The sequence below is a fragment of the Eschrichtius robustus genome, chromosome 15 (assembly GCF_028021215.1).
Source record: "Eschrichtius robustus isolate mEscRob2 chromosome 15, mEscRob2.pri, whole genome shotgun sequence".
NCBI classification, from domain to species: domain Eukaryota; kingdom Metazoa; phylum Chordata; class Mammalia; order Artiodactyla; family Eschrichtiidae; genus Eschrichtius; species Eschrichtius robustus.
The window spans coordinates 53309151-53321538 of NC_090838.1; the positions used below are offsets into that span (position 1 = coordinate 53309151).

The 12388-nt window shown below is 40.2% G+C and overlaps 1 long non-coding RNA gene across 1 annotated transcript in view; it reads left to right on the forward strand.

The window, feature by feature from the left end:
• Positions 1–2455: 2455 nt before the first annotated feature.
• The window catches only part of LOC137777515 (uncharacterized), a 54780-nt gene continuing 44847 nt past the window's right edge, over positions 2456–12388 (forward strand). Inside the window, exon 1 of the long non-coding RNA XR_011076544.1 lies at positions 2456–2596. This is a non-coding gene — a long non-coding RNA (uncharacterized lncRNA). The remainder of the gene's footprint in view (positions 2597–12388) is intronic.

Here is a 12388-nt window from a genome sequence, read left to right on the forward strand (position 1 = left end):
CCAGCTCAACCCCCCTTTTCTCTGAGACCCCAGGCTCCAAACTGCTGCTTCTAGGACCACCAAAGAAAAAAAGAAGCCTCCGATATTGACTTTTATTGTGGAGAGCAGTTTAACCACGGTTCACTTCAACCTGGCCTCAGGGCCCTACCTTTGCATAACCGAAGGGCCCATTAAAGTGTTTCCCAAACAAAAGATAAGATTCTTTGCCAAGAGGAATTCTTCTCCCACTCTTGGAATGTGGAAATGCTGCAGTTAAAAAAATACAACAAAGCACAAACAGCTCCCTTTATTTCTAGTTCCATTATTTGCCACAGAAGTAAAGTGCTAGTATGTGTGTTGTTTTGTAAAAGACATGGATTTTACATCACAACACATACTAATTAATACACACCCTCACACCACTTAAGTAAAAGAAACAATACGTACTCTTCTTACTTGGGATACACGTTGATATTTTCTACTCTATTAAAATTTTCCAATGGTGATCAGGACCCACTGAATTTTTTTCTGTGACCTGCTGATGACTCACAACCTGCTCTTTGAAAAACACTGTACTAAACAGAGTAGCCCCTTCTCTCCCCTCCCAGGCATAAGTGTTTGTGTAATGCTTTAATGCCTACGAAGCAGGTTTTAAAGCATAGGTTATCCCATTTAATCCTCACACGACCCAAAAATGGAAATAATAACTCCCTTTTCACAAATGGGGGAACCGAGGTCTAAACTGTTGAAGTAGCTTTGCCCAAAGTCACGCGACCAGAAAGGGAAGATTTTGGATACAAAGCTCTGAATCTAAACCTAGTGTTCTTTTCACGCAAACCAGACTCCTACTAATGTTACCAGAAGGCGGACCCCTTCCAGGGCTTGTGAGTGGGCTCCTGTCTAACCCTCAGAAATGAATTGTCCGAGGAGACACACGTACTGACAAAGCAAGAGGCTTTATTGGGAAGGGGCTCCCAGGGGGAGAGCAGCAGGGTAAGGGAACCCAGGAGAACTGCTCTGCCACGTGGCTCTCTGTCTCAGGTTTTATGGTAATGAGGTTAGTTTCCGGGTCGTCTCTGGCCAGTCATCTTGCTTGTGCCCATATTTGGTCTGACTCAGGGTCCTTCCTGGCGGCAGGCACACTCTCAGCCATGATGGATTCTAGTGCGAGGGTTTCTGGGAGGTTGGCAGGACATATTACGTGCCGGTGTCTCCTCCCTCTTTTGGTTCCTCCTGAATTCTCCTGGTTAGTTTTCGGTGGCAGCACCGTGTTCCTTACTGGGGGGACCTCCTGTAGTGAGACAACTCATGCGAGTGGTTCTTATCGTGCCTGGCCAGGGCGGGCAGTTTCGGTCAATGGTGCCCTAACATTAGTCCCACTGTATACAACACTCCCAACTCTTATGGTATGGTTTAGGTTAAGCTAGACAATGTAAGCCTTTTTGCATATGCTGGATTCTTAGGGCTCACAAAAATCTCACACTTCTCCCCCTTTGTCAGCCTGGAGTTAGCGTACCGGTCCATACCTCCCCAGGTGGCTGGGCAGAGCTAGCAAGGCCTTTGCAGGGTGCAGGTGCACCTGCCCCCAGGGCACGAGGCCCCAGCACCTGCCTCAGGCCTTCACGTGGCCTCCGAGCAGAGCAGGAGGGCATAGTCCCTGCCCTGGGCTGGGGTGGGAGTGGCTTAGCGCAGGAAGGTGGGAAATGATAGCAGGAAAGACAACCCCAGAGGAGGGGTGAGCTGACCCTGAGGACAAGGTGCTTTGGGTGGAGGGGCACCTCAGGAAATGTCCACTCAGCAGACAAAATAAACCAGACATCACACATCCAGGAAATGCTGAGCAGGCCTGGGTAAATGAAAGAAAATCTGTGGGTAGAAGACGTGGATACTGGTTTCCAAGTTTAAATACTGCCCTTCTCTCTTTCTCTCTTTGACAATTCTGCCTCCTTGAGTTTTCTACATAGGGCAGCAGTTGGGAGGGGTTTACCAGCATTTCAAACACGTGGGCTCTGTGTTTGTAGGTAATAGGGCTCAGGGCAGGCCACCTCAAAATATGCCACTTTGGCATATTGGTTATTTAGAATTAAAGTTACTTGAGAAACAGCCTGTGCAAGGAGCACACTCTGACCTTCCTCTGTCCCCTTGAAAGCAGAAAACAAATCTCCCATGTGAAAGGTATCCTCCTTGCACCAGGAGGTAGAGAGACATCCTTATTACAAGAGACAGGGAATTCAGGGCCAAGAAGGCTTATAAACAAACTTTGCTTAGTTTCTTCACTAATTAGTACATAAACCTAAGTTTGTTTGTCTTGTCATTTCTTTACAGATTTATTGTTTCTTTATCTAAAAGGTATATAAACAGCCTGCTTTGGCTACTTCTTGGGTCCTATAGCTATGAGACCTCTGCATGTACAAAATTGAATTTTTTTCCTCCTGTTAATCTGTTTTGTGTCAATTTAATTTTTAGATCAGCCAAAAGAACCAAGAGGGCTAGGGGGAAATTTTCCCCTCCCCGACAGTGTTGGTGTAGTTGGCTGGATACTGCTTGGGTACTGCTTGCTCCTGGGACTGTTGCAGATAAAGAGACCCTGCAACCTCTGAAAAAAACCTGGCAGAAGGTGAGAATTCTTACCACATCGGCCTCCTGGATCTCTGACTCTGGGGGTCTGATGGAAGTGAAAGTAGTAAGAGTCCTTTTTCTCCTTTTCTAAACTTAAATTAGCAGGAGAAAATATTTGTGGAATTAGTTCCTTGTGTACAGTGACCCTGGTAAAGATTTGGTAAATGGGCACTCTTGGTTTAACTGATCCTTTTCCTCCCGGAGATGGTCACTGTTTTCCTTTGTCTCTGCTGTGCTGTGTGTTATAAGGAGAAAAAAAAAAGCCTTAGGGCAGAACACAGGCAGAGGCCTTATAAGCCTGCTGTTTGAGCGGACCTCAAAGACTGCTAAGTTCATGGTTCTCACCAGACTGGTGTCTGTTTAGACCAACCATGCTGCGGGTCCCTTATGTAAAAACCAGATGAGGTTTTTCCTTTTGTTTTGTTCTATGTTCTGAGAGCTTGGCTTTGTAACCAGTGAGAATATTCTGTCTGGTCTTTGCCATTCGGTCTGGGGTGCCCCTTGGTGGCCATTTGAATAGACTGGGGTTCCAAAACACGAACTCAAAAGCAGCCATGCTAGCATTCAGGGAACTTTGTCATATAGGGTCCTGATCTATAAGGGCCCTTTGTCGTCTCAACCTTCCTTGCTTTGTTAGTGCTGGAAAAGTCCCATTCCAGTAGTGCCTGCCTGGTGTCACAGATTAGTGGGTCTGTCACTGGAGGTGTCTCACATTCCTGTGAGAGACCAGAGACACCATTTTCACTACACCATCCTTACCCTGTGCAAAAAAGGCCTTTGCTTTCTTAGGCTATCTGGGAGTGAACTTTCTGGATCTTGTGAGGGTTGCATCTCTTGCAGTCTTTTGTGGAGGTCTCTTGCGTTCTTGGTTAAGCTATAAAAAGGCTTGTCAGACTGAGTCGCTATTGAGATTAATAGATCCTACTCATCAATGACCAGGATGATGAACCTTTTTAAAGTGGAAAAGCTTCTATATTTGAAAAAAATTTGGCGGTGGGGAGAACTCTTTATCTTAAACAATTGTCTTCTTTGTACCTATTAAAAAAAAGACCAAATTAAAAAGTGGATACAAAGAAACATAACACCTAGTTTAGGGACTCCCATAACAAGATGAAAGAATAGAAATTAAACGTAGAAAAAAATTGTCCCGGGCTTCCCTGGTGGCGCAGTGGTTGAGAATCTGCCTGCTAATGCAGGGGACACGGGTTCGGGCCCTGGTCTGGGAAGATCCCACATGCCGCGGAGCATCTAGGCCCGTGAGCCACAACTACTGAGCCTGCGCGTCTGGAGCCTGTGCTCCGCAACAGGAGAGGCCGCGATAGTGAGAGGCCCGTGCACCGCGATGAAGAGTGGCCCCCGCTTGCCGCAACTAGAGAAAGCCCTAGCACAGAAACGAAGACCCAACATAGCAATCAATCAATCAATCTTTAAAAAAAAAAAAAAAAATTGTCCCATTCAACGTAAGTTCCCCTTCTTAAAAATCTGACCCCATCTCCTCAGCAAATTCCCTTAAATCCCAAAACTCCTCTACCTTCCTCAGAAAATCCCTTAAATGCTCAGCTGCTTGTTCTAACTTCCCTTTCCTTACAAGATTTACAGAGAGCACTCCAGCCTAATCTCTAGGCCCAGGGTTTACAAGTAACTCATATAACTGCTAAAAGCCAGGAAATAAATTTAGCAGAAGCGTCTGGAATGGACAGTAAGTCTCGTTTTGCTGGGCTCTATAATCAGGCTTTGCCAGCTTCAGGCCTTCCTATGCAACGTCCTTTGCAGATATATCCTAGATCTCCACCCAAAGAATTTATTTCTCCTGGGCCACAAAACATAGAGATCTTTTGATTTCCATTTAGTTGGAAAATTTCTCCATGGTATAAAAAAGGCAAATTCAAAACAGTGTGATTGAGTGGGCAAACCAGCCTCTAAACATTATAATGGAAAAGGCTACCCAATTCTTTGACGGTACCTTGCAGGAATACAGATGAAAAAAAGTTAAAATCAACAATTCTTAATTTACAACTTGACTCTTTACAACAACAAAAGCATAACTCAAAAAGCAACTCAAAATCCACTCATACCTCGTCCTAATTGCCTTCAAATGTTTGCAGATATTGTAAAAAATATATATATATTTATTGTTATTTTATCTATATTAAAAAATATACATATATATCTACTATATATATAGCAGATATATATATATATATATCTGCTATATATATATATATATATATATATATATATATATATATATAGCAGATATTCCAGGACATTGGAAGTACAATTGTTTTGCACTTAAGAAAAGGAAGGACATTTTTAAATAGTAAATACTCTAAACTTCTGGTAATAGAAAAATAAACCCAAAATTCCTAGGAGACAATTTACATTCTTTCTCTGGCTCTTAAAGTTGTAAATCTTATCATGTCTTTGAAAAGTAAATACAGCCCTCAATTGCCTGAGACTGAAGGAAAAAATAAAAGGCGGAAAGAGGTCTTTTAAAAATACAAACTGATAAAAGAGGTCTCTTGCCCAAACTCTAGACCACAGCCTCTTTAAGATTACTTGTCAAAGACAAATACAAATATTAAAAGTTATCTCCACAAATAGTAAAAAAGCTTTAGCCATCTGACGGATAAACTCAACTTTTTCCATCTGTTATTTATAAACTCACTAGAATATACTGTTGTTATCTGAATCAGTATACTTGATTCATGACTAAAATTTTAAAATGAAGAGCTCTGTGTTTGTTTTTATGTATGTCTATGTATGTGCGTTATAGATATAGTATTTTTCTACTTTTGGATGGCATTGCCAAACTTAATTTGTAAAAGAGCTCTGTTTAATTGGCTTAAAATATGTGCTTAGTAATTATTTCTAAGTCTCAGAAATATAGTAGAAACTAACCCAAATATTTTTCAAATCTACATGATCTAGGATAATTTTCAGTAAATAAAAGGTAGTTTAAGTTTGTTGGTTTAATTAATACAGGCATGTTTTAGAGTAATCAGCATTAAGTATAATACTTTTAACTTACCTAGGTCAAATAAAACCATGTTATCTCTGTTACAAAATTTTTCAGCAAGAAAAATAACAGCATAATGATTACCTGTTTTAATGTATCATGAGATTTTCATGAGTATGATTGTTAAGAACAAATGAATTAAATAGATGTAAATGAGATGTTTCAGGTAAACTTTTTAGCCATGGCTGTTTTATGATGTCTACTTAGTTTCCCAAGTCTCTTTGGTAACTCCTACCCTTAGAATTTTGCTAAGTTAAATTAAATGATGGGAATTCATTGAAAGTCTATATCATTTCCAAATAAGATAAAATACTGAAACATTAATTGCAAAACCAATCTAAGTTTACCTACTTTATTTTTTATTTTTTTTTTATTTTTGGCTGCGTTGGGTCTTCGTTGCTGTGTGCGGGCTTTTCTCTAGTTGCAGTGAGCGGGGGCTACTCTTCGTTGCGGTGCGCAGGCTTCTCATTGCTGTGGCTTCTCTTGTGAAGCACGGGCTCTAGGTGCGTGGGCTTCAGTAGTTGTGGCACATGGGCTCAGTATTTGTGGCTCGCAGGCTCTAGAGCACAGGCTCAGTAGTTGTGGCGCACGGGCTTAGTTACTCTGCAGCATGTGGGATCTTCCCAGAGCAGGGCTCGAACCCGTGTCCCCTGCATTGGCAGGTGGATTCTTAACCTCTGTGCCACCAGGAAAGCCCAAAGTTTACCTACTTTTGACCTTTTATTTTGGAGGCTAAAGATACTTGAGTCTCTTAGAAAATATGTTTTGTACCACATTGAAAAACTGAGCTATGAGGAAATGTGTTTTAAGAAATTATGAAATGTATTCATAAATTTGCCTAACTAAAGTATGTTGGTATAACAGACAACTCACAATTGCTTACTTCTTATTTTTCACTAGAAATTAAGGTTTTTAAGGATTGAGAATTCTAATTAGTACAGGCATACCTCGGGGTTTGGTTCCAGACCACTGCAATAGAGCAAATATTGCAATAAAGTGAGTCACAAGAATTTTTTGGTTTCTCAGGGCATATAAAAGTTATAATTACACTATACTGTAGTCTATTAAGTATGCAATAGCATTATGTCTAAAGAAAAAATATATATACCTTAATTAAAAATACTTTATTGCTAAAAAATGCTAACTATCATCTGAGCCTTTAGCAAATCATAATCTTTTTACTGGTGGAGGGTCTTGCCTCAGTGTTGATGCTGCTGACTGATCAGGGAGGTGGTTGCTGAAGGCTGGGGTGCCTGTGGCAGTTTATTAAAATAAGACAGCAATAAAGCTTGCCACATTGATGGACTCTTCTTTTCACAAACCATTTCTCTGTAGCATGCAATGCTGTTTGATAGCATTTTACCCAGAGTAGAACTTCTTTCAAAATTGGAGTTGAATCTCAAACCCTGCCGCTGTGTATGTAATTTTCTCAATCCTTTGTTGCCTTCAAATGTTTGCAACATTTGCCTTCAAATGATTTCAACAATTTTCACAGCATCTTCACCAGGAGTAGATTCCATCTCAAGAAACCACTTTCTTTGCTATCCATAAGAAGCAACCCTTCAACTTTTAAAGTTTTATCATGAGATTACAGCAATTCAGTCACATCTTTAGGCTCCACTTCTAATTCTAGTTCTCTTGCTGTTTCTACCATGTCTGTCCTTCCTTCCTCCACTGAAGTCTTGAACCCCCTCAAGAGTTGGAACAAACTTCTTGCAAACTCCTGTTAATGTTGATATTTTGACTCTTCCCATGAATCATGAGTGTTTTTAATGACATCAAGAGTGGTGAATCCTTTTCAGAAGTTTTTCAGTTTACTTTGCCCAGATCCATCAGAGGAATTACTATCTATGGCAGCTATCGTGTTATGAAGTGTATTCCTTAAGTAATAAGACGTGAAAGTTGAAATGACTCCTTGATCCATGGGCTGCAGAATGGACGTTGTGTTAGCAGGCATGAAAACAACATTAACCTCATTGTACATCTCCTTCAGAGCTCTTGGGTGACCAGGTACATTGCCAGGGTAGCATTTAAAAAGCAATTTCTTTTTCTGAGCAGTAGGTCTCAACAGTAGTCTTAAAATATTCAGTGAACTGTGCGGTAAACAGATGTGCTGTTATCCAGGCTTTGTTGTTCCATTTATAGACCATAGGCAAAGTAGATTTAGCAGAATCCTTAAGGGCCCTAGGAGTTTTTGAATGGTAAATGAGCACTGACTTCAAATTTAAAGTCACCAGCTGCATTAGCTCCTAACAAGAGGGTCAGCCTATCCTTTGAAGCTTTGAAACAGGCGCTGGCTTCTCCTCTCTAGCTATGAAAGTCCTAGATGGCATCTTCTTCCAATAGAGAGCTGTTTCATCTACACTGAAAATCTGTGGTTTAGCATAGCCACCTTCATTAATTATCTCAGCTAGATCTTCTGGATAACTTTCTGCAGCTTCCACATCATCACTTGCTCTTTCACCCTGCACTTTTATGTTATGGAGATGGCTTCTTTCATTAAACCTCATGAACAACCTCTGCTAACTTCAAACTTTTCTTCTGCATCTTTCTCACTCCTTTCAGCCTTCACAGAATTGAAGAGAATTGGGGGTTTGCTCTGTATTAGGCTCTGGCTTAAAGGAACATTGTGGCTGGTATGATCTTTTATCCAGACCACTAAAACTTTCTCCATAGCAGCAATGAGCCTGATTATCTTTCTTATCATTCATGTGTTCACTGGAGTAGCACTGTTAATTTCCTTCAAAAACCTTTCTTTTGCATTCACAACTTGGCTAACTGGCACAAGAGGTCTCGCTTTCAGCTTGTCTTGGCTTTCAATATGCTTTCCTCACTAAGTTTAATCATTTCTAGCTTTTGATTTAAAGTGAGAGACATGTGATTCTTCTTTTCACTTGAACACTTAGAGGCCATTGTAGGGTTATTAATTGGCCTAATTTCAATATTGTTGTGTCTTGGAGAATAGGGAGGCCTGAGGAGAGGAAGAGAGATAGGGAAACAGCCGGTTAGTGGAGCAGTCAGAACACACGCAGTATTTATCAATTAAGTTCATGTCTTATATGGGCTTGGTTTGTGGTGCCCCAAAACAATTACAATAGTAACGTCAAAGATTGCTGATCACAGATCATCATAAGAAATATTTATTAAATAAAAAAGTTTGAAATGTGAGAATCACCAAAATGTGACACAGAGACGTGAAGTCATGAATTGAGCAATTTATGTTGGAAAAATGGCACTGATAGATTGGCTTGATGTGGAGTTGCCACAAACCTTCAATTTATAAAAAATGCAATATCTCTGAAGTGCAATAAAATGAGGTAGGCCTGTATATGTAATTAAAGCTTCTAAAAATAATAAGGGAAACAACTCTGTATGGAAGGAAAGTAGGATATGTGTTTTTGGTTAAAAAAAAAAAAAGGTATGAGGGATGGAGATACATTTTTGTTGAAGGAAAAGGAAGTAATTTTGTCCTAAAGTAAAGCTGATTATTTCTGAATGGGAAAGAGAGCAACTGACAAACTAAAATAGACATTAAAAGTTATAGAAGTTTTAGGAAGAATCAATATTGTCAAAATGACTATATTACCCAAGGCAATCTACAGATTCAGTGCAATCCCTATCAAATCACCAATGGCATTTTTTGCAGATCTAGAACAAAAAAAAAATCTTAAAATTTGTATAGAAACACAAAAGACCCTGAATAGCCAAAGCAATCTTCAGAAAGAAAAACAGAGCTAGAGAAATCAGGCTCCCTCACTTCAGATTATACTATAAAGCTACAACAGTAATCAAAACGGTATGGTACTGGCACAAAGACAGACTTATAGATCAGTGGAACAGGATAGAAAGCCCAGAAATAAAGCCACACAGCTGTGGTCAGTTAATCTATGACAAAGGAGGCAAGAATATACAATGGAGAAAAGACAGTCTCTTCAGTAAGTGGTTCCGGGGAAACTGGCCAGTCACATGTAAAAGAATGAAATTAGAACATTCTCTAACATGATACACAAAAAATAAACTGAAAATGGGTTATTAAAGACCTAAATGTAAGACCGGATACTATGAAATTCTTAAAGGAAAACATAGGCAGAACACTCTTTGACATAAATTGCAATAATATCTTTTTGAATCCACCTCCTAGAGTAATGAAAATAAAAACAAAAATAAACAAATGGGACCTAATGAAACTTAAAAGCTTTTGCACAGCAAAGGAAACCATAAACAAAATGAAAAGACAACTCACAGAATGGGAGAAAATATTTGCAAATGATGAGACCAACAAGGGACTAATCTCCAAAATATACAAACAGCTCATGCAGCCAATATCAAAAGAAACAAACAAAGCAAAAACAGCCCAATCAAAAAAATGGGCAGAAGATCTAAATAGACATTTCTCCAAAGAAGACATACAGGTGGCTAAAAAGCACATGAAAAGATGCTCAACATCACTAATTATTAGAGAAATGCAAATCAAAACTACAAGGAGGTATCACCTCACACCGTTAGAATGGCCAGAGAGTGTGGAGAAAAGGGAACCCTCCTACACTATTGGTGGGAATATAAATTGGTACAGCCACTATGGAGAACAGTATGGAGGCTCCTTAAAAAGCTAAAAATAGAGCTACCATATGATCCAGCAATTCCACTCCTGGGCAAATATCCAGAGAAAACCATACTTCAAAAAGAAACATGCACCGCAATGTTCATTGCAGTACTATGTAATAGCCACGACAGGGAAGCAACCTAAATGTCCATTGACAGAGGAATGGATAATGAAGATGTGGTACATATATACAATGGAATATTACTCAGCCATAAAAAAGAATTAAGTAATGCCATTTGCAGCAACATGGATGGACCTAGAGATTATCATACTAAGTGAAGTAAGTCAGATAGAGAAACACAAATACCATATGATATCACTTATACGAGGAATCTAAAAAAATGATACAAATGAACATATTTACAAAACAGAAACAGACTCACAGACTTAGAAAGCAAACTTATGGTTACAAAAGGGGAAAGGTGGCAGGAGGGAGGGATAAATTAGGAGGTTGGGAATAACATATACACACTACTATATATAAAATAGGTAATCAACAAGGACCTACTGTATAGCACAGGGAACTCTACTCAATATTCTGTGATAACCTATATGGGAAAAGAATCTGAAAAAGAATATATATATATATATATGTATATATATGTAAAATATATATATGTAAAACTGAATCACTTTGCTGTACACCTGAAACTAACACAGCATTGTAAATCAACTATAGTCCAATATAAAATTAAAAAATTTTAAAAAGGTATAGAAGTTTTGTAAAAAAGGAATCTTGGGGACTTCCCTGGTGGCGCAGTGGTTAAGAATCCACCTGCCAATGCAGGGGATATGGGTTCAAGCCCTCGTCCGGGAAGATCCCACATGCCACGGAGCAACTAAGCCCGTGAGCCACAACTACTGAACCCGCATGCCACAACTACTGAAGTCCTTGCGCCTAGAGCCCATGCTCTGAAACAAGAGAAGCCACTGCAATAAGAAGCCCGCACACCACAGTGAAGAGTAGCCTCCGCTCGCCACAACTAGAGAAAGCCCGTGTGCAGCAATGAAGACCCAACGCAGCCAAAAATAAATAAATAAAATTAAAAAAAAAAAAAAGAATGTTGGAAAAGGAATTTTATGTGTGATCAAGCTGACTAAGATTAAATAATTTATTATAAGGGTTTTAAAAATAAGCTTTAATATCAAGTTTACTTATGTAAAATCTGAACTTAATTTTCTTTCATCTGCTAGAAGAACAAAGTTTACTTGAACTGTTGGTCTGCTCCTATCTCTCAGTTGCCTCAGCTTGCCATCTAGCAGTTGATAAAGGTATGCCAGGCCCAAGTTAATTGAATTTGCACTGTCAGTACGTTCTAGAAAAGTCAAGCAGAAAATTAAGGTGGTCTCAGGTTGGTAGTGCCCCAGAAGTGACTGCCAAACACACATCCTCTTCCAGAGACCTGGGCTTCATTCCCCGCTGACAGCCATCATAGGATACCACCAATTTTTAGACACATCCAGATTTCAGTGATGTTAAATGTGAAGAAATGTGTTCCTCAGAATTAATAATATATATGGGCATGAAACAGATGTGCTATTGGCTGCACTGGTGATCAACTCACCCGGATTTGCCAGGAACTTTTCCTGGTTTTAGCCGTAAAAGTCACACTTCCAGTGAAATCTGTCAGTCCTGGACAAAGTTTGACCACTCTGCCTAACTCAGTCCTCTTCTGGGGTCATCTTCTCAGGCCTAGGGGCCTTGTCTGCTACCATGCATCCCTGCCCAGGGGTAGGCTAATTGCGCAACGCTGTGGACACCTGACCCGGGGCTTTCTGCCCACAGGTCAGCCAGCACCTAGGACTTGAGGTCTAATGCGGAAGGATGGGAGAATATGGAAATCTGGACTCGGGAATCTAAAGAACCGAGGCCATGCTCTGAGAACACTAGACCTGGCCTGGCTGTCAGGTTCTCTTGGGTTCCTGTGCATTGAAAAATTACAATAAACTCTCCCTCTTATTTATTTACTTTTTGCGGGGTGAAGGAGTTAACTTCAGTACATCTTTGGCCCTTCTGGCTTAAGGGACCCTGACTGAGGCAGGGAGGCTGTGTGCAAGGCTTTTTAGAGTCTACATATCTGTCCTAGGTGCTGCCAAGAGGGGACCAGCGGTGCCAGTCAGCCGGTCCGAGTGCCCAGGGAACAGGTGCTCCTCAGGCTCAGGTGTAT